General features: G+C 40.0%; 1 long non-coding RNA gene across 2 annotated transcripts; it reads left to right on the forward strand.

The window, feature by feature from the left end:
* The first annotated feature begins 832 nt into the window (after positions 1-832).
* On the forward strand, positions 833-2826 carry LOC144999327 (uncharacterized). 2 transcript variants are annotated; one of them, XR_013660846.1, is made up of 4 exons: positions 833-1327; positions 1447-1586; positions 1672-2113; positions 2252-2826. It is a non-coding gene; the product is annotated as an uncharacterized LOC144999327 (long non-coding RNA). The 2 variants fall into 2 exon arrangements; XR_013660842.1 differs by having other exon boundaries at positions 1672-2826.
* Positions 2827-22838: the final 20012 nt, after the last annotated feature.

The following is a 22838-nucleotide window of genomic DNA, read 5'->3' on the forward strand; positions in this document are numbered from 1 at the left end:
ATGTACTCGCTTTTATATAGCAGTATGTTTCAAAGTAATGAACATATATACATGTATAAACGTTATGTATTTAAACATATAAATATACATGCATAGTAATAGCTTGAATCCTTGAAATACTACAAAGTTTTATGATGTGCTTTTTATAAATATACAATGTCACATAAAAATCATATATATTTGTATCATGTAGCATTTATTGTGTGGACTAGTTATTTCATGATAAAATAACTATAATATTTATATGAAAACTTTAAACTAGTTTATTTGTAACAATATGTTATATTGACTAATAACAATTTTATAAACTACATTTATTTTATTTTCGCATAAAGGATAATATATTTGTATAAAAAAAGTATACAGACGCATGTATCCCCCCCCCCTCCCCCTTCGAAATAATTAAAATATTAAAAATGGGTTATAAGCACTCACTTTTGAAGCGTGAGTTCGAGTTGTTCGGAGTTCTTTCATTTTTGGGAAGCTTGTCGTGAGAAGCCACAAAGTCACGTTTTTTGAACTTTCAAATACTTCTAAGACCGTTTCATAACGAATTTAAACTATTGGGGGGTTGTTTGATAATTTAGTTAACCAAACTATGACTGATTTTGTTAAAATAAATAAAAGGAGGGACTGAAATGGTTTAAATTGTATTAATGTCTAAGTCTTGGACTGATATTGTTAAGAAATCTCCATGGGGGCTGTTTTGTTTAAAATACACAAAATTTTTGGGGAAAGGACTCGTTTGAATAAAAGGGTTCAGAGGGGTTAAATGTGTTTATTTTGTAAAATCAAGATGATTTAGGGCTTTTATATAAGGAAATCTCATGGAGGACTGATTGTGTTTAATGGTCTCAACTTAATGAAAATTTGGGCTTTTTATGTCCCGTGTTCATTTGTGGCTCGATCAAGGAAAAGAACGGGAATGAACGAAGGCGGCAAGGAAGCACGAAGATACGCAGGTGACGTGAGGTTTCGTCGATCGATTCGCGAAGAGTTCGTCTCCGGGTCGACGAGGCCGAAGGAAAACAAAAGTCGGATGGAGTGTCGCGAGCAGCAGCAGCGACGAAGTCAAGACCTTCGGAGGTCTGTGGTCGATTGGAACAGAAGAGGAAGAAAGCGAGGGGAAAGGGGTGATTCGGTGGCGTTTGCGAAGGGAAGAAGAAGAGAGGGTTCCGAGAAATCAGAAGGACCAGCCCTGCTCAAGACGAAATCAGCAAAGGAGTGGAATTGAAGGTCGACCCGAGGGAGCAAACAACGAAGGCTAATGGTGGCGATGGTGGGAGGCTGCTGTGAAGTCGATGGAGGGTTTCATCGGCGGTTGTAGGTGAGTGGATGGGGGCTGCTACGGCAGCTCCCCTGTTATTCCTATTATTATTGTTATTATTATTATTTTGGCAGAATTTGATTGGGCTTAAGTGGGTGTTTGGGTTCGATTTTCGACAGGAAGGAATGAAGAAGAATGATGGTGATGAGGCTGTTTTGCTTCTTGAAATCAAAAGGAAGAAGAAGAAACGAAGCTGCGATCGTGTTACTAGGGTAGAGAAGGGCAACAGCCTTCTTCTTTGGCTGAAGATCCAGAAACGGTAAAGAAATGGTAGAAGAAGATATGTTTTTTATTTATTTATTTTTTATTTTTTTATTTTTTTAAAATTATTATTATTATGTAAGGAAAAGAACGGGAATGAACGAAGGCAATAGAACGAAGGCGGCAAGGAAGGACGAAGATACGCACGTAACATGAGGTTTTGTCGATTGATTTGCGAAGATATCTTCAGGGTCGACGAGGCCGAAGGAAAAGAAAAGTCTGATGGAGTGTCGCGAGCAGCAGCAGCGACGAAGTCAAGACCTTCGGAGGTCTGTGGTCGATGAGAACAGAAGAGAAAGAAAGCGAGGGGAAAGGGGTTCGGTGGCGTTTGCGAAGGGAAGAAGAAAAGAGGGTTGCGAGATCGAGTTGGAGACGAAGGAAATCGGAAGGCTGCCTTGCTCAAGACGAATTCAGCAAAGGAGTGGAATTGAAGGTCGATCTGAGGGAGCAAACAACGAATGCTGAAGGTGGCGATGGTGGGAGGCTGATGTGAAGTAGATGGAGGGTTTTCTTCGGCGGTTGTAGGTGAGTGGATGGGGGCTGCTCCGGCAGCTCACCTTTTTTTTTTGGCAGAATTTGATAGGGCTTAAGTGGGTGTTTGGGTTTGATTTTTGACAGAATTTTCTAGGGCTTAAGTGGGTGTTTGAGTTTGATTTTTGACAGGAAGGAATGAAGAAGAATGATGGTGATGAGGCTGTTTTGCATCTTGAAATCAAAAGGAAGAAGAAGAAACGAAGCTGCGATCGTTACTAGGATAGAGAAGGGCAACAGCCTTTTTCTTTGGGTGACGATCCAGAAACGGGAAAGAAATGGTAGAAGACGATATCTTTTTTTTTTTTTTTTTTTATATATAAAAACTGATTTGATTTTTGTTGAGTTTGAGTGTGATGTTGGTTGAAAGAAATAGTTAAATTATTTAATTTGACGGCCAAATAAGCAGTCTTGCAAGTAATATTTTGTGAAGATCGACACTTCAAAGTTGTACCATTGATTGTTAAGGCGTACAAGTTTCATTTTGTTTTGACTGTAGTATTTGATATTAAATTTGCAAGCAATGTATTGATTTTATCATTCTTGTATGTATTTGTGTGATGTATTGGTTTAATTATTTGTCATGTTCGGACTTAGAAACAATGTAATACCTCAATTAGCTGTGCATTTGGATGTGTATGGATGTATTATACTAGTTATACACACAAGTATACTATTTGGATAATAAGTTGTACATTATATATGTATTTGTGTATGTATTAGTATATTGCACTAGTTCATGTATGGATGGTATAGAATAGTGTACGAGTTGACCATTCTTATATTTAGATATGTATTTATATATTTCAAACATGTGTATATGTATTAATAACCATAAAAGTCATAATTTATATATTTTGTATACTTATGTATTCATTAATGTTTTTAATCTATATAACTTTGATGTATATATAAAATGTGTGTGTTTGTAAATAATTATGACTTAAAGATTTATTATATATGATTGCTATTATTCTTTTGGAATTGATGAATAGATTCTCTATACAAACATATGTATAGGTCTTCAACCATTTAAGAACTATTTTTTTCGTATTTTTATAATTATTTTCTAACTTTCTCGATTTGTGTGTCATCAATCTCGATATCAAATAATTTTTCTAAAAATGAAGAATAATGTCTCGGTTACAATGATTCCAAAAACTCGGATGGATTAATTTTTCGAGTTGTAGAACTCTGAAAAATCATGTTTAAAGTTTTGCGTTTAATTGGACCGGAACGTCATTTTTTCGACTTCTTCAAATATTTTTGTCAAAAATATTTCTAGTATGTTATTAAATAATAGACTATAAAAACGTTCTCGAAATTTCCATCTGAGACGTAAAAGTCATTCAATGGATAGAAACGATTTTATCGGTTTTAAGAAAATCTTACTCTGATAAATGGATGTTTTTTGTCACATGTAACACTCTCATTCAATTTGTCAAATATCATTTTGTGGTTATTTTGAATTGATTTTTTTTCCACATGTCACTTTATAAGTTTTTATATTTTATTAAATTTAACATAATATTTTAATTCAATAATGTACTAATAACGGATAGCAATTTCATTAATGAACTTACCTTTTAATTTCAAAATTTTCAAATTAAAACTCATTAGTTTCTTTTGTTTATTCATTTAAATTATTTATTTATATTTAAAAGATAAAAAATATTTTAATTATAACAATTCTTTATTTTTTTTATTTTCTTATAAAATCAAAGTTTTCAAATATTTTGACATTTATATTTAACCTTTTTTAATTAACTTATGTATTGCATGGGTCTCACAACTAGTCAGTATTATACTGGTTTTGTATTCTTAAAACGGTCATATCTTTTGCATACGAACTTTAGACGTTCTTTATATTTTCGGAATCAGGGAAACATGTACTAAGAGACTAGAGTGTTTGTTTTTCTCATAACTACTTAATACGAAATTTTAGTTTATTAGACGCATTAATTATGGTTATAGATTGAGCTGTTTGATTCGTTTGCCAGCTTACACATTTGGAAGTAAGATACTATCTAGTATCTTATAATAGTTGAAATAAACTCATTTATTTTACATAAGATGCACTAAAACTTAATGAGTCAAATTACCAAAATATTTACTGTGAACTTGACCGTTCACAGTTTTTAACCTAAATTCCGGGATGTCATAGATTTCTTATAACTATCATAATATAAACCCTTTTACCTTTATATTTTGATAATTATACCTTTTAGATCTCATAATTATCTAGTATATATAAATTATTTATCATACATATATACCCTAATTATGGTTAATTTGAAAACTAGATATTTGGGCATAGTAACGATTAGGTACAGTACGTATCGCTATATTTGACCAACATTACTTCTAGGTACTATGTTATTGTAGGAAATTGGCCATTATAGAATCTAGGTAATATCTCTTCCTAGATTATCGCACATCATAACTCTTAGGCATAATATAATAGCTTAAAACTACGTATAGAATCTATAGCTACATTATCATAACGTTTCATACTTTATATAACGATTGATATTTATAGATATAAACATATTTTCATAAAGCAGTTTGATAAGCATGTATTACCCCTGCAAAACTTTTAAAATAGTAAAATGGGGCGGTGAACTCACCCTAGTTGTGTGAGAACATTGGTGTAGGGTTGAATCGGGCTCGGGATTCCAGGGATCACCTAGGACAGTTACCACTTTGAGAGATGCAGAGAGTGATGCAGAATGGCTCTACCCAACATTCTATTTATAGGCATGGAATTTTGGTGCTTGATGAAAATATATGTGCGCTTCGCGCTTGATCATCGTGGCTCCATCCAAAGAAGGCCACGTGTCAATACCCGAATTTTCCACATCACTCGCAATCTACTCGAATTCGATGTCAGGTACGCGATGAGCAGAGGCGTGTATGTAACATCCCAAAATTCAAGTCCAAAAATTTCACTTTTAATTAATTGATTTATAAAACATTTACTAAAAACTTGTTGATATCATGACAAATCATAAAGTATCCAGAACATGTCTCGAATCAAAAGAGTACAATCCCATGAATCAATAATGCGGAAATCTGGTGTGACCGTGATGTGTAGCTACCGCGCCAGATCCTTCCCCTTCGATGAAGAGGTACCTGAAACCAAACTGAAAACTGTAAGCACAAAGCTTAGTGAGTTTCCCCATGGTACCATATACCATACAATCACATAACATACATATATTGTTAGACATATCTGGGTGCCTGAACTGCCCCTTCAGTCCTCTCGACCGGATACTACCTAGCATACCTAGGTGCGGCCTCCCCTTCGGTCCTCTCGACCGAATACTGACTAGCATATCTGGGTGCTGGTCTCCCCTTCGGTCCTTTCAACTGGATACTGGGGACTATTTCACCCCTACTACTACCACATAACACATATCACATAATCTATCTAGCATGGCTGGGTATGACTACCCCTTAGGCCCTATCGAAGGGTAATCCGGGGACTATCTCCCCTACAGTCACTAGCACATAGCACCATATCATACTAGCACATAAACATATCAAGTAGTAGCAACCTAGATTTATATCACAGAGACAATCATCTAATTATACAACTCCTACTGATGGGCCGACATTGTGGCCGTAGACCCACCGCTATTGGAAGGTAACACACCTCGTACAAGTGACTGCTGATAAACTGGATGAGAAGTCTCTGTCTGCTGTGGCTCCGACAACTCTACGACTGTAATTTCAATTAAAATACTCAATTGGAGACTGGTAACTAATCAAAAGGTAAATGACCATTTTACCACTTTGACCCAAATGGACATATGGAAGTCCCAAATTCTAGTTTATCAAACCCAACCCTCCTATGGCCCTGTAAGGATTTCCCAAGGGCCTACTAACTGATCATTTGCCAAATTGGGCCTCATTCCCCAAATGGGCCCAATATGCCCAAGTCCCTCATAAAACTTCCTAAGGGCCCAAGAAGGCCCACTACTCGAATCCTAATCCCCAATATCCGAAATTCCGCTTCACAGTGGGCCATGAGGCTCAAAAGTCCAGGACCATTTTCTTTAGGCCCAAAAGTCCAATAATTCTCAACTATAGGAGTACGCGCGGCGTAATAGGCACGTACGTCCAACGTACGCTACCTTGACCAGAATCGGGGAGTTTGACCTAGTACATGGCGCGTAACGGGGAGTACGCCCAACATACCGGCCAGTTCCCTAAAGGCTTAATTTTTGACTTAATCCAGTAAGTCCTCTCATCCAATCTATAGATCCAAGTCTTCTAAAACATACTAACCCATAAAGTCGCGAACTTTATGTGCTTGCATGCAAGGTTGGGATCAAAACATGACTTTGGTCCATTTAACTAGCCCCAAATTTCTCTAACTCTTGCATGGTGGTTGCTTAACCATCAAGGTCCAATTTTTATGACTCATAGTGCCTCTAAGACTCCAAAAGGATAGGTATTATGGTCTAGAGTTGTCAAGATGCAAGAACTATCAACAATGGAGTCCAAAAGTAACTTTACAGACTCCCAACAACAAATCTAAGAAGATAATGGTCAAGGTTGGAACGTGGTACCTCAAATAGCTCAAATGTGGTGCTACTCCTCTGGATCTACCAACTCTTGTTGGATCTTTGCTCCTTCTTCAAGTTCCTTTTTCTTCCAATGCCCCAAAACTATACCAAATTCTCTCCAATGGATAAGAACACACAAAAGTAGACTAGGGTTTTTGATATGACTGTTTGAGGGTATTAGGGAGGCTGGTCCAAGGCCATAACATCCTTTATATAGGGATAAGTCCCAAAAATTAGCGTTTAGGGCACTACGCGCGTACGCTGCACGTACCTTCTGGTACGTTGCGTGTACGTGGTTGAGTCTGCATCTTGGATCATTGCTTACACTGGGCGTACAAGGGAGTTACGCCCCGTGTTCTTCCGTCCTCAGCCCCATTTGTAAAGGCCCAAGTCCAAACTTACTAAATCATTTACCATAAATAAATGCAAAACTAATACCTCATAAATCTCGTGCGTCACAAATCACCCCCAATTGAATTAGACTTCGTCCTCGAAGTGCGTTCCTGCTGTCGAAAATAAATCGGGGTAGTGCTGTCACACCCCAAAACCGATAACGGCGGAATACGTTTCGGGGTGGATGACGTAGTGTACAGTATCATCACAATTGTATAATAGTAAAAGCAAGAAACATACAACCATTTCATTTACATAATAATAAGTGTATTTACAAGTGTGTTTTGTAATATTTGACAAACACCAAAAGTAAACAAAAATAAAAGATGGGTCTTTCATACTCCATCTTCTCCAAAAATGCTGCAGCTGTACCTGTCTATCTTTGACCTGAAGATACAAGTTATTTTGAAAAGAATATCAGCATAAAGCTGGTGAGTTCATAAGAGTTTAGTGTGAGTATTTGTATAAAAAGCATTAGAATCATTAGTATGAAAACTGAAGTTTGTAATCATAAGTAGTAGTAAAACCTAGAAAATCCTATATTTTCCAGAACTGTATAGTAAATGAAAATCTTTAAGATATATGTTGTTTCTATCTTTGAAAGCCATTTATCGTAGAAGTGTAATAGCGACTCACCACTAAGTAAGACAATATAGTGAGTTATTCTTGGAGTACATAATAGTGGTGCAGCATCCTTTAGTATTAGATACTTATTTACTTCGGGATATTACTTCATCTTTCTTTTAGTATTTTAGTGTGGTTATAGTGTCTTTCTTGTATGTTACCAATAGTGTGAGTAATAGCGGACCCTCATGACCTTCCCTGTCATGCATAGTGTAGTAGAGTAAAGGCATCCCTGGACCTGAGCGGCTCGGACTGAAGTTATCAGTCGGGATGTAATAGCGTCTGCCCCGTATAGATCTATACATATAGTGTCGTCTTCCTATCGGAAAACTTCGGGCGTAGTGTGTAGCGTATAGAGTATTTCGTAGTGGATTAATGAATTATCTCATGATTGGTACATTCTCTTGTATTATAGTGTAGTAGTCTTTTGTATAACTTGTATTGTATTCTCTTGTTAGTGTATTGCTTCATAATAGAGAGAATTATAGTAGTGTAGAGTAGTAGTTAAAACAAGGGATAGAGTCCTTAACTATACCTATTATAGTTAAATTAGTGTGTATGGTTCTAGTCAAGTTAGTGATTTAGGCATCTAATGAAATAATAAGTACTCGTAATCCGTACTAATATACGAGATATATAACTAAGAAATCAATGATAGTCGGATGGATAACCACTACCCTAAGCCCACAATCAAACAAGAAACAGGAAATAAGGCGAGCTATCGGTCCTAAGTCCTTCAAGTCTTACTTATATAAATATATTAGTGTGGTTACATTTTTATAAGGAGTTTTATTAAACAAAAGTATTGTGCAAAAGAAACATTTAAAGCTTGTTTGTTTATCCAAGATAGTTTGAAAACAATTGATTTATTTATAAAGCATAGTGATAAATCACATGTGATTTGAACTACAGGTTGTGAATCACATGTGATTAATTCTGTAATATAAAAATCTTCTTGTATAACTTTTCATAAACATGTATATTCAACTTGTATCTCCCCCCTAAAACATATAAAACATTTGAAAGGTTCATTAAAGGGGTATGAACTCACCTGAAATCGCGTAAATCAGGTGAATCGGGTAAATCGGGTAAGAGTGTCGGCTGAGCGTTTTGTTCCAAATAATGACTTGTACACCTTTAGGACCCTAATGTCATATGAAAATATGTGTTTTACAATAAATGAATCATTTTATGCTTTCCGTTTAAGTATTGAGGCATTCTAGCATCAATTCGGGGTTTTAGGGCCTAGAAGGGGTTCCCGGGAGTGGTTTAAGGCTAAGGAGGATTTACGGGAGGGTTCATGAGCTCACTCCCTTGGAGTTTACGGCCCAAAGGCCACTCCTTGGGAGTTTACGGCCGTAAGCCCCCTAGGCTTGGCCGTAAGCTCATGTGGTCTTCCAAATTGCTTGTTTAAGGCCTTGTTTCACTTCCTTACTTTAATGGCATGTGTCTTGGGCCAATATGGAGGGATTAAACTCTTGTTTTGTGACATTTTGGGGAGTTTACGGCCAAGACTTGTTCTTGGGCCGTAAACTCCATTAAATCCTTCAAGATGGATGCTTAAATGGTACTACATGTTCTCATTCACCTTAGGTAAATCCTAGAAGGCCCTATAATGAGTTTTGGGACAATTTGGCATGAAATTTGGGGAGTTTACGGCCCAAGAATATCCTTGGCCGTAAACTCTTCATTTTGCCTCAAAATGGGAAGTTTAATGGTACAACACACATCCAAAGGCCTTAGCTAAATTCCTTACATGCATTTGAGTGGTTTAGGGACTTGTTTGACACAAAAACATGGGTGTTTACGGCCCAAGCTTAGCCTTGGCCGTAAACTCCTCTTTTTTCCATCAATTGATGTTGTTTGATGCATTTAGGCCTTCCTTGTTGTCAAGTCTAAATTACCAAACACCCTAGATGAGTTTTTGGGACTTTAAACAAGGGTTTTTGGGGTGTTTGAGGTGTTTACGGCCTAAGCACAAGCTTGGGCCGTAAACTCCTTTTTAAGCTTCAATTCTTTGTGTTTTAGTGTCCAAAGCCTCCTAGGTTTATACCTTAATTAGTCCATGAGCTTAAAGGAAGGAAAAACAAGGTCTTTGGCATGATTTTGGGGGTTTACGGCCTAAGGGGCTTCTTAGGCCGTAAACTCCTTTTTGTTCCTTGTTTTCTATGATTTTGGACTCTAAATGCAGTAAAGTATGTTTAGATTAAGATAGGGAATGAATCCTTACATTTGGAAGTCGGAAATTCGCGGATTTGGGGTCGATTTCGGGTCTAGAGAGAGAAAGTAGTGAGAGAGAGGTGAAAGTGTGGTAAAAGAGTTCAATTGTAGTGTTCAATCGTTTTTATACGTCTTGGGTATTGCACCCGATACATGGCTACCCGATGCTAAAGTTTAACGGGGTTAAAACTTTTTACCCGGGTGAAGTAGTTAAAAAGTAATATAACTCTATTTAGTTAAACGGGGTTAACATTTACAAGTTATAATTACTTATGATAATACCGGGACATATAATTAACTAGATATTTATTTATTGACGACCCAAACAATACCGAGAAATAACATATAGTGACGCATTCCGTTAGTGAAAATAGGATTTGTAACGGCAATATATTTGGGGTTGTCACAAGTGCTTCCTCATCTCATCTTCTAGCTCCCAAGTCCACTCTGAACCCTTGCGGTATTGCCACTGCACCTTCACCAGAACTACTTCCTTGTTCCTCAACGCCTTCATCTTCCTATCTAGAATGGCTATCGGTTGCTCAATGTAATTCAGGCTATCATCGACCTGAATATCCTCTAAGGGCACCACTACTAAGTCGTCCATTAGTCATTTCCACAGCTGGGAGACATGAAAAGTTTTGTGGAACTGACTGTGTTCGGCTGGCAGATCTAGCCTGTACGCCACCTTGCCCACCCGGGCTAAAACCCTGAAAGGTCCGATGTACCTGGGGCCTAACTTGCCCCGTTTCGTGAATCGGATGATGCCCTTCCATGGCAACACCTTCAGGAGAACCATATCCCCGACCTGGAACTCCAGGTCTGAACGGTGCTTGTCGGCATAATTTTTCTGCATATTCAGAGCAGTGTGGAGCCTGCTTCGGACCTGCTGAATCCTTGCTGTCGTCTTGAGCACCACTTCGGTGCTCCTCATGACCCTATGGTCAACCTTACCCCAACATATCGGGATCCTGCACCTTCTCCCAAATAGCATCTTGAAGGGAGGACGGTCGATACTCGCGTGGTAGCTATTGTTATACGACAACTCAGCCAATGGGAAGTAAGTATCCCAGCTACCACCGAAGTCTAACACACATGCCCATAAAATATCCTCCAAAATCTGGATGGTCCGCTCGCTCTGACCATCCGTCTGCAGGTGAAATGCGGTGCTAAAGTGTAGACGAGTACCCAACTCATTGTGGAACTTCTTCTAGAACCTGGAAGTAAACCGCACATCTCTATCTGAAGTCACAGAGACTGGCACTCCGTGTCGAGCCACCACTTCTCGAATGTAGATGTCGGCCAACTTCTCGGCTGAGATACTCTCTTGGATCGGTATAAAAAGGGAACTCTTGGTCAACCGATCCATGATGACCCATATGGAATCCACTCCCCGTGCGGTCCTGGGAAGTTTGGTTATAAAGTCCATAGTAATATCTTCCCACTTCCATAGGGGAATATCCAATGGTTACACCTTGCTGTGCGGCCTCAGGTGCTCGGCCTTGACCTTTTTGACATCCGGGTTCACGTTCGGACTCGGCGAGTCCACACTGTTTAATGAAGCCCTAATTTCCAGGGTTTGGGACCTATTTAAAGGCCCTTATGGCTGTCAATAGCGGCTACCACACCTTAGAGAGAGACCTAGATCATTTGTGAGGTAAGGAGCGGCCATTTTTGATCTTTTGTTGGTGTAAATTGAAGGAGAAGGTGATCAAGGCAAGAGAAGGCTGAAGGAAGTGCAAATCCAGTGATTTCAGAGTTCAAGGGTTTCATATTGAGGTATTCAGAGTTCAAGTGTTCAATCATTTTTATACGTCTCGGGTATTGCACCCGATACACGGCTACCCGATGCTAAAGTTTAACGGGGTTAAAACTTTTTACCCGGGTGAAGTGGTTAAAAAGTAATATAACTCTATTTAGTTAAACGGGGTTAACATTTACAAGTTATAATTACTTATGATAATACCGGGACATATAATTAACTAGATATTTATTTATTGACGACCCAAACAATACCGAGAAATAACATATAGTGACGCATTCCATTAGTGAAAATAGGATTTGTAACGGTAATATATTTGGGGTTGTCACATTATCCCCCCGTTAGGGGAATTTCGTCCCGAAATTTAGAATTCATACAGATAAGAATTACAATACTACTACGCGAAGAGATGGGGGTATTTGAGTTTCATTTGGTCTTCGCGTTCCCAAGTGAATTCCGATCCTCGTTTGGCGTTCCACCGAACTTTCACAATTGGGATACGACTTTGTTTCGTTCGTTTTACTTCTCGATCCATAATCTCCGCGGGCTCTTCCACGAAGTTGAGGCTCTCATTGACCTCAATCTCATCAAGGGGAATTACGAGTGTCTCGTCTGATAGACATTTCTTCAAGTTAGAGACGTGAAAGGTAGGATGTATGTTGCTTAGTTCGTGAGGTAGGTTGAGTTTATAAGCTACGGGGCCGATTCTGGCGAGAATCTCAAAAGGCCCTATGTACCTTGGGTTCAACTTTCCACACTTTCCAAAGTGTATCGTGCCCTTCCAGGGTGAGACCTTCAACAGGACTCGATCTCCCACCTGGAATTCCAAAGGTTTTCTTCGTTTGTCGGTGTAGCTTTTCTGTCGATCCCTAGCGGCTTTTAGTCGTTCGCGTATCTGTACAATCTTCTCGGTTGTTTCTCGAATGATCTCCGGACCAGTGAGAGAGCTATCAGGAACTCTTCCTTTAGCTAGCTGAGTGTCACCCACCTCAGCCCAGCACAGAGGGGATCTACACTTACGGCCGTAGAGGGCTTCGAATAGGGCTGCCTTGATGCTCGTATGATAACTATTATTATAAGAAAATTCCACAAGGGGTAAATGTGTGTCCCATGACTTACCAAAGTCAATCACACAAGCTCGTAGCATATCCTCTAAGGTTTGAATCATCCTCTCACTCTGTCCGTCGGTCTGCGGATGGTAGGCTGTACTCATGTCCAGCCTCATCCCTAGTGCTTCTTGCAACGATTGCCAGAACCTAGAGGTGAATCTACTATCTCTGTCTGAGATTATAGATATTGGGACGCCATGTAGTCGTACTATTTCTTTAAGGTATATTCTAGTGAGTTTCTCCATCTTGTCCGTTTCCTTAATGGGTAGGAAGTGTGCGGACTTAGTCAACCTGTCAACAATGACCCAACTAGTATCTAATCCACCCGCTGTCTTGGGAAGTTTGGTTATAAAGTCCATTGTGATCTGCTCCCACTTCCATTCTGGTAACTCAGGTTGTTGAAGAAGTCCTGAAGGCTTTTGATATTCGACCTTGACCTTCGCGCAAGTAAGGCACTTACTCACAAAGGTGGCGATCTCCGCTTTCATGTTCGGTCACCAGTATAGCTTTTTGAGATCCAGATACATCTTATCTGAACCCGGGTGGATGGAGTAGCGAGTGTTATGCGCTTCCCTCATAACCAAATCTCTAAAACCTCCATGGGGTGGAGTCTAGATTCGGTCCATGAAGTAGTAGGCTCCGTCACCCTTAACCTCCAGATTTTTATCCATTCCGCGCAGAGATTCTCCCAACACGTTCTCGGGCTTTAAGGCTTCCAGCTGAGCCTCTTTGATCTGTGTGGAGAGATGCGAATGGATAGTCATCATCAACGATTTGGTCTTTCGACCAGTATACTCCTTCCTGCTCAGTGCATCTTCTACTACATTGGCTTTTCCCAGGTGATATCTAATTTCACAGTCGTAATCGTTAAGTAGCTCGACCCATCGACGCTGTCTCATGTTGAGTTCTTTTTGGTTCAGTATGTGTTGAAGACTTTTATGATCAGTGTACACCACACTCTTTGTCCCGTATAAATAGTGTCTCCAGATTTTTAGTGCAAAGACAACTGCTCCTAACTCGAGGTCGTGAGTAGTGTAGTTCGCCTCATGGGTCTTTAGCTGTCTCGAGGCATATGCGATAACCTTACCCCGTTGCATCAAGACACAACCGAGCCCCTGATTGGATGCATCACAGTATACAACAAAATATTCTGTCCCTTCAGGAAGGGATAATACTGGTGCGGTGCATAGGGCTCGCTTCAGGGTTTGGAATGCCTTTTTCTGTCTTTCTTCCCAGTCGAACGGTACCCCTTTCTGTGTCAGCATAGTGAGAGGCTTCGCAATCCGAGAAAAGTTTTGAATGAATCTACGGTAGTAGCGAGCGAGGCCTAGAAATTGACGAATTTCTGTAGGCGTCTTCGGCGCTGACCAGTTCTCAATAGATTTAATCTTGGAGGGATCCACATGAATTCCTTCCTTACTAACCACGTGACCTAAGAATTCAACTCTTCGGATCCAGAACTCGCACTTAGAGAACTTCGCATATAACTTTTCAGATCGCAACGTTTCCAAGACTCGTCGTAAGTGATCCATGTGTTCTTCCTCGTTCCGAGAGTAAACGAGGATATCGTCAATGAAGACGATGACGAACTGATCCAGGTATGGACGACACACTCTATTCATCAAGTCCATGAATACTGCGGGGGCGTTAGTCAGTCCAAAGGGCATCACTACGAACTCAAAATGTCCGTAGCGGGTTCGGAAAGCTGTCTTCGGAACATCTTCCTCAAGTACTCGTAACTGATGATACCCAGATCTAAGGTCAATCTTGGAGAAGTAACTTGCTCCTTGTAGTTGATCAAACAGATCGTCGATACGAGGGAGAGGGTAGCGATTTTTAACCGTGAGTTTATTGAGTTCTCTATAATCGATGCACATCCGAAACGATCCGTCTTTCTTCTTCACAAACAAGATCGGAGCTCCCCAAGGTGAGAAACTTGGTCTTATAAAGCCCTTGCTGAGCAGTTCGTTGAGTTGACCAGATAGTTCTTGCATTTCGGCGGGCGCTAGACGGTAGGGCAACTTAGCTACGGGGGTAGCTCCTGGAATTAGGTCGATTCTGAACTCAATCTGACGTTTGGGAGGTAGGCCGGGAAGATCCTCCGGAAAGACATCAGGGAAATCGCATACTACGGGGATGTCTTTTGGATCTTTCGATTTCTGGTTAGTGTCGACGACGTGGGTAAGAAAGGCGCGATATTCCTTGCGTAAGTATTTCTGAGCCTGAACACTAGAGATGATACGAAGGCTCGTACTCGGCTTATCTCCATATATCAAGAGGGTTTCATGATTCGGAAGGTTCAGACGAATGGCTTTGTCGGAACATAGGATATCGGCGTGATGGAGACTCAACCAATCCATACCAACAATGACATCGAAGTTTTTGATTGAGACTGGCATAAGATCGATTGGAAATGAGTGATCGTCTAACATGAGAGTGCAACCTATGTAGATTTCGCTAGAGCTTTCTGTTTTCCCATTAGCCATTTCTACGACGAATGTTTCTTTTAGTGGTCGAGGGGTTTGTTTGAGTAAGTATTTAAAGTTATGATTTACGAAGCTTCTTTCTGCACCACAATCAAATAAGACACAGGCATAGGAGTTGTTGAGAAGAAACGTACCCGTGACTACCGTGGGATCTGCTACCGCTTCATTGTGACCGATAGCGAGTAGCCTTCCAGTTCCTCCAGCATTTGTGGTCTTTGGACAGTTTCTCTTAAAATGACCTGCCTCCCCACAACCATAACAAGTTGGGGTCACTCCCGTACCAGGAACCTGCGTGATAGGTTTGGGAGGGGCCTTACAAATTCGGACAGTATGGCCCTTTCGACCGCAGTTGGAACACTGCAGTTCATGGCAGGGGCCGTTGTGGTGGAAAGGGCACTTGGGACACTTGGGCAAGTTTCCACTGTAAGCTTTCGGCGGGGCTGGAGCAGCTGGAGCAGTCGGGGTAGTGGCAGCATGGACCGCCACAATTTGCTGGTCCTTTGAGGAGTTTTGAGTTTTCTTGCCTTTCTTCTTATCCCATCGCTTCCTCTTTCTGTCAGATGAAGCGGGTGGTGCAAGGGTTGTTGGGGTTACTGTTGCTGGAGTGGAGGAGATTTCGTGGTTGATCAGACTCTGGGCCAATTCCTTGGCGCTGTCAAAAGTTGTAGGGCGTGAAGCTAGAACATTTCCTCGATACGGAGGCACTAAACCCCAGATGTACCGTTCAATCTTCTTGCTTTCCGAGGGGATCATATTGGGGCACATAGCCGCCAAGTCGTAAAACCTGGCCGTATAAGCCGTTATGTCAGTCCCCTTCATCTTGAGGTTCCAGAGTTCTTCCTCAAGTTTCTGAATTTCGCCCCTAGGGCAGTACTCTCCTCTCATGAGGTCTTTTAGAGTGTCCCAGCCCATAGCATTGGCTGTAACCAAGGAAAGTGAACTAACATGGCCGTTCCACCATGTCAAGGCCCTGTTAGTGAGGGTAGCAGTAGCGAACTTGATTTTGCTCTCTTCGGGACAAGAGCACATCTCAAACACCGCTTCAGTTCTTTCGAACCATTGGGATAATGCCAGGATTCCTCCGGTACCGGCGAAGAAGGTAGGTTTACAGTTCATGAAATCCTTATAAGTACATCCCTGCACCCTATGATGGACTTCACCGAACCTGGAGTTACCACCGCTCGCATCCCCAGAATTCATTTGGGCCATGGCTGCTGTCACGGCCGCGGTCACCGCTGTTTGGAATAGCACCGGATCGATCTATGGAGGAGGAGGTGGTGGAGTAGGGGTTTGAGTTGCGGGCCTTCCTCTGCTGGGACGCTTTCGCGAAGGCATCCTTTACTGGAAGAATTTTAGAAATGATAGCAATAGTAAGAGCCTATTGCGAATATAAATAGAGTGTTTCGTGGATTAAATCAACATAATCCAATATCAGGATGAGAGTTATAGCAATAGAGAAATCAACTGCCAATACATTGGTATTAATGATTCAACACAAGTTCATGAAAATTTGACCTAGCAGTAGGTCTTACATCATACCATAGAGAAAATGTTGGCAGTTTAGAGGTTTAACTAGAGTACTTTCAAGCTTGGAATGTTTACAGATAATAGATCTACAGAACATAGAGTGAAAAGGTTAGTCCATTAAATAAAATATTGAGGTAACTAGACTTCCTCTACTGGCGACGGTTACTTGTCGGGCGAATCCTCAGATCTGCTAGCTGACGCATAACTTCTTGAAGGTGTCGATCATGAGTCCTTTGGCGTGCACGGAGTTCTCCAACTTCGGCTCGAGATGCATCCAGCTGGTGCTGCAGAGCCTCATTGGTCCTCCTTGTCCTGTCCATGGCTTCTTCGAGTTGGCGGATGCGAACTATGTTGAGATTTGAGTTGGCATCCACTTCTACAACTCGACCTATAGCAGCTTGACCCTGCTCGACGTTCCTGGAAATCCTTCGGATCATGATGGGCAGGACCCGATCTGCTGATCCTCCTTCGTTTATGTTGTAGAAGCTTCGGTCTCCATTGTATGGCATGGGCTGACCCTGTTCTTTGCTCCAACTGTGCAAGGATATGGCCCACATAGGAGTGGGACCCTGAAATGTCGGACGGGGGTTAGGGTTCGGAACTCCGGGAGGTAGGTTATTAACTTCTGGCTCGGAGTCGGAGTTATCCGGAAAGCCTTCTGCTCGGTGGTCATCTAAAGGGATTGGGTGATCATCGTCCGACTCTTCACTGAGCCATCCCCCATTACCCTGATTTCGGTAGTACGGGTCGCCAGGAGGGTGGAAGCCAGCCATGGTATCTATGCGAGAAAAGGGGAAAAGAAGATTAATAGGCGTACTAACCTAAATTATTTATAAGATGGTCGTCACGAGTTGGACCAATACTTGCATAATGCATACTAATTACATGTGACTGGGGCAGGATAGTCCGTCGAATAAGTGACCCTAACTCTAAATCCACAACCAAACAAGGAACAGGAAGTAAAGCAAAGATCACAGATTCTAAGTCTATAACGCCCTAGTCACATGTAACCGGAAAGTATCCATTTAGCAACTATTACTCCATCAGTAACGACCCTTTTTAGTTCTCACAGATGTATGTTTTTAGAGGTACAAAATACTCCTATAGTATTCTAATGTTAACGTTATTGTGGTAGTGTTGGTAAGTTTTAGACTTGTTGTAACACCACAACCAAACTTAGACACATGCTAGTCACTCCCAGGAAAACGTAGTTGATCAGGCTACATCCCCCTAAATGTGACTATATGTCTCTAAACCCAATCGTGCTATCCAACAATCGTAATACTTTTGTTTTGTTCTAGGATGATACTGACTTCTGTGTTTTATAGTGATGTGTGTATATATATACTTAGTTAAATCCTTTAGATACCTAACAGTATATATTCTTGGTCAGAGTGTTTTAGTCTCGAAGTGTTTATAGTTCATATATCTTTTATAGGTTGATATACTTGATTCACTATAAACAATGCTCTGATACCAATCTGTCACACCCCAAAACCGATAACGGCGGAATACGTTTCGGGGTGGATGACGTAGTGTACAGTATCATCACAATTGTATAATAGTAAAAGCAAGAAACATACAACCATTTCATTTACATAATAATAAGTGTATTTACAAGTGTGTTTTGTAATGTTTGACAAACACCAAAAGTAAACAAAAATAAAAGATGGGTCTTTCATACTCCATCTTCTCCAAAAATGCTGCAGCTGTACCTGTCTATCTTTGACCTGAAGATACAAGTTATTTGGAAAAGAATATCAGCATAAAGCTGGTGAGTTCATAAGAGTTTAGTGTGAGTATTTGTATAAAAAGCATTAGAATCATTAGTATGAAAACTGAAGTTTGTAATCATAAGTAGTAGTAAAACCTAGAAAATCCTATATTTTCCAGAACTGTATAGTAAATGAAAATCTTTAAGATATATGTTGTTTCTATCTTTGAAAGCCATTTATCGTAGAAGTGTAATAGTGACTCACCATTAAGTAAGACAATATAGTGAGTTATTCTTGGAGTACATAATACTGGTGCAGCATCCTCTAGTATTAGATACTTATTTACTTCGGTATATTACTTTGGTCCATTTAACTAGCCCCAAATTTCTCTAACTCTTTCATGGTGGTTGCTTAACCATCAAGGTCCGATTTTTATGACTCATAGTGCCTCTAAGACTCCAAAAGGATAGGTATTATGGTCTAGAGTCGTCAAGATGCAAGAACTATCAACAATGGAGTCCAAAAGTAACTTTACAGACTCCCAACAACAAATCTAAGAAGATAATGGTCAAGGTTGGAACGTGGTACCTCAAATAGCTCAAATGTGGTGCTACTCCTCTGGATCTACCAACTCTTGTTGGATCTTTGCTCCTTCTTCAAGTTCCTTTTTCTTCCAATGCCCCAAAACTATACCAAATTCTCTCCAATGGATAAGAACACACAAAAGTAGACTAGGGTTTTTGATATGACTGTTTGAGGGTATTAGGGAGGCTGGTCCAAGGCCATAACATCCTTTATATAGGGATAAGTCCCAAAAATTAGCGTTTAGGGCACTACGCGCGTACGCTGCACGTACCTTCTGGTACGTTGCGTGTACGTGGTTGAGTCTGCATCTTGGATCATTGCTTACACTGGGCGTACAAGGGAGTTACGCCCCGTGTTCTTCCGTCCTCAGCCCCATTTGTAAAGGCCCAAGTCCAAACTTACTAAATCATTTACCATAAATAAATGCAAAACTAATACCTCATAAATCTCGTGCGTCACAAATCACCCCCAATTGAATTAGACTTCGTCCTCGAAGTGCGTTCCTGCTGTCGAAAATAAATCGGGGTAGTGCTGTCACACCCCAAAACCGATAACGGCGGAATACGTTTCGGGGTGGATGACGTAGTGTACAGTATCATCACAATTGTATAATAGTAAAAGCAAGAAACATACAACCATTTCATTTACATAATAATAAGTGTATTTACAAGTGTGTTTTGTAATATTTGACAAACACCAAAAGTAAACAAAAATAAAAGATGGGTCTTTCATACTCCATCTTCTCCAAAAATGCTGCAGCTGTACCTGTCTATCTTTGACCTGAAGATACAAGTTATTTTGAAAAGAATATCAGCATAAAGCTGGTGAGTTCATAAGAGTTTAGTGTGAGTATTTGTATAAAAAGCATTAGAATCATTAGTATGAAAACTGAAGTTTGTAATCATAAGTAGTAGTAAAACCTAGAAAATCCTATATTTTCCAGAACTGTATAGTAAATGAAAATCTTTAAGATATATGTTGTTTCTATCTTTGAAAGCCATTTATCGTAGAAGTGTAATAGCGACTCACCACTAAGTAAGACAATATAGTGAGTTATTCTTGGAGTACATAATAGTGGTGCAGCATCCTTTAGTATTAGATACTTATTTACTTCGGGATATTACTTCATCTTTCTTTTAGTATTTTAGTGTGGTTATAGTGTCTTTCTTGTATGTTACCAATAGTGTGAGTAATAGCGGACCCTCATGACCTTCCCTGTCATGCATAGTGTAGTAGAGTAAAGGCATCCCTGGACCTGAGCGGCTCGGACTGAAGTTATCAGTCGGGATGTAATAGCGTCTGCCCCGTATAGATCTATACATATAGTGTCGTCTTCCTATCGGAAAACTTCGGGCGTAGTGTGTAGCGTATAGAGTATTTCGTAGTGGATTAATGAATTATCTCATGATTGGTACATTCTCTTGTATTATAGTGTAGTAGTCTTTTGTATAACTTGTATTGTATTCTCTTGTTAGTGTATTGCTTCATAATAGAGAGAATTATAGTAGTGTAGAGTAGTAGTTAAAACAAGGGATAGAGTCCTTAACTATACCTATTATAGTTAAATTAGTGTGTATGGTTCTAGTCAAGTTAGTGATTTAGGCATCTAATGAAATAATAAGTACTCGTAATCCGTACTAATATACGAGATATATAACTAAGAAATCAATGATAGTCGGATGGATAACCACTACCCTAAGCCCACAATCAAACAAGAAACAGGAAATAAGGCGAGCTATCGGTCCTAAGTCCTTCAAGTCTTACTTATATAAATATATTAGTGTGGTTACATTTTTATAAGGAGTTTTATTAAACAAAAGTATTGTGCAAAAGAAACATTTAAAGCTTGTTTGTTTATCCAAGATAGTTTGAAAACAATTGATTTATTTATAAAGCATAGTGATAAATCACATGTGATTTGAACTACAGGTTGTGAATCACATGTGATTAATTCTGTAATATAAAAATCTTCTTGTATAACTTTTCATAAACATGTATATTCAACTTGTATCTCCCCCCTAAAACATATAAAACATTTGAAAGGTTCATTAAAGGGGTATGAACTCACCTGAAATCGCGTAAATCAGGTGAATCGGGTAAATCGGGTAAGAGTGTCGGCTGAGCGTTTTGTTCCAAATAATGACTTGTACACCTTTAGGACCCTAATGTCATATGAAAATATGTGTTTTACAATAAATGAATCATTTTATGCTTTCCGTTTAAGTATTGAGGCATTCTAGCATCAATTCGGGGTTTTAGGGCCTAGAAGGGGTTCCCGGGAGTGGTTTAAGGCTAAGGAGGATTTACGGGAGGGTTCATGAGCTCACTCCCTTGGAGTTTACGGCCCAAAGGCCACTCCTTGGGAGTTTACGGCCGTAAGCCCCCTAGGCTTGGCCGTAAGCTCATGTGGTCTTCCAAATTGCTTGTTTAAGGCCTTGTTTCACTTCCTTACTTTAATGGCATGTGTCTTGGGCCAATATGGAGGGATTAAACTCTTGTTTTGTGACATTTTGGGGAGTTTACGGCCAAGACTTGTTCTTGGGCCGTAAACTCCATTAAATCCTTCAAGATGGATGCTTAAATGGTACTACATGTTCTCATTCACCTTAGGTAAATCCTAGAAGGCCCTATAATGAGTTTTGGGACAATTTGGCATGAAATTTGGGGAGTTTACGGCCCAAGAATATCCTTGGCCGTAAACTCTTCATTTTGCCTCAAAATGGGAAGTTTAATGGTACAACACACATCCAAAGGCCTTAGCTAAATTCCTTACATGCATTTGAGTGGTTTAGGGACTTGTTTGACACAAAAACATGGGTGTTTACGGCCCAAGCTTAGCCTTGGCCGTAAACTCCTCTTTTTTCCATCAATTGATGTTGTTTGATGCATTTAGGCCTTCCTTGTTGTCAAGTCTAAATTACCAAACACCCTAGATGAGTTTTTGGGACTTTAAACAAGGGTTTTTGGGGTGTTTGAGGTGTTTACGGCCTAAGCACAAGCTTGGGCCGTAAACTCCTTTTTAAGCTTCAATTCTTTGTGTTTTAGTGTCCAAAGCCTCCTAGGTTTATACCTTAATTAGTCCATGAGCTTAAAGGAAGGAAAAACAAGGTCTTTGGCATGATTTTGGGGGTTTACGGCCTAAGGGGCTTCTTAGGCCGTAAACTCCTTTTTGTTCCTTGTTTTCTATGATTTTGGACTCTAAATGCAGTAAAGTATGTTTAGATTAAGATAGGGAATGAATCCTTACATTTGGAAGTCGGAAATTCGCGGATTTGGGGTCGATTTCGGGTCTAGAGAGAGAAAGTAGTGAGAGAGAGGTGAAAGTGTGGTAAAAGAGTTCAATTGTAGTGTTCAATCGTTTTTATACGTCTTGGGTATTGCACCCGATACATGGCTACCCGATGCTAAAGTTTAACGGGGTTAAAACTTTTTACCCGGGTGAAGTAGTTAAAAAGTAATATAACTCTATTTAGTTAAACGGGGTTAACATTTACAAGTTATAATTACTTATGATAATACCGGGACATATAATTAACTAGATATTTATTTATTGACGACCCAAACAATACCGAGAAATAACATATAGTGACGCATTCCGTTAGTGAAAATAGGATTTGTAACGGCAATATATTTGGGGTTGTCACAAGTGCTTCCTCATCTCATCTTCTAGCTCCCAAGTCCACTCTGAACCCTTGCGGTATTGCCACTGCACCTTCACCAGAACTAC

This window comes from Lactuca saligna, chromosome 1 (genome assembly GCF_052625555.1).
Source record: "Lactuca saligna cultivar CGN05327 chromosome 1, ASM5262555v1, whole genome shotgun sequence".
Lineage (NCBI taxonomy): Eukaryota > Viridiplantae > Streptophyta > Magnoliopsida > Asterales > Asteraceae > Lactuca > Lactuca saligna.